Raw genomic sequence first — 701 nt, forward strand, 5'->3', positions numbered from 1 at the left:
TACATTGGGGTCACACTGTATGCAGCTATAGCAGCGGTCGCCAACCTTTTGGCCATCACGGACCACTAAATTCATAATTTTAAATATCGTGGACCATTATTATATATTTTCTTTAAAAATGTAAAATACATTTTTGTAAAATAATGATCATCCTAATGGTGCCTGACAAGGACTGTGGAGGCTCTGATTCATTGATCACGGTTTAGTGAAGTACTACTATTGTTACTATTATCATTAGTTGTATTATCTTTGGTATTACTAAAGAAATGCAAAATATTAGTTTGCTTTTTCTCACTCATTATGGGTTTATTTCATTCCAATATAAGACCAAACAAGAAATTATAGTTAATAAAGTCAAAGTATTTGATGCCATTAAATATAACAGGTAAAGAAAATACACAGTGAAGGTCATACTCACCTGGTAAAGCATCTGAGAAATAAACAAATAAAATAAAACAATCGGATGAGAATTGATATTTGCGGATCGGGGTGACTGTTGTGATGGAAACAATACTGAAGCTTACGGTTTGGCAAAGGTTGCCTCATACAACTTAACACTACACTGACGTCATGCTGCACCTCCCTTGTTTTTCTCTCTCTAATACAGTTCATGAATTTAGTCCAATATTAAGGTGAAAATTGACATTCAGAATATAATAATTTATTAGAATACTATTTTTGTTTTTTACTATTAACCAAAC

This window comes from Pyxicephalus adspersus, chromosome 2 (assembly GCF_032062135.1).
Source record: "Pyxicephalus adspersus chromosome 2, UCB_Pads_2.0, whole genome shotgun sequence".
In the NCBI taxonomy this organism is placed as follows: Eukaryota; Metazoa; Chordata; class Amphibia; order Anura; family Pyxicephalidae; genus Pyxicephalus; species Pyxicephalus adspersus.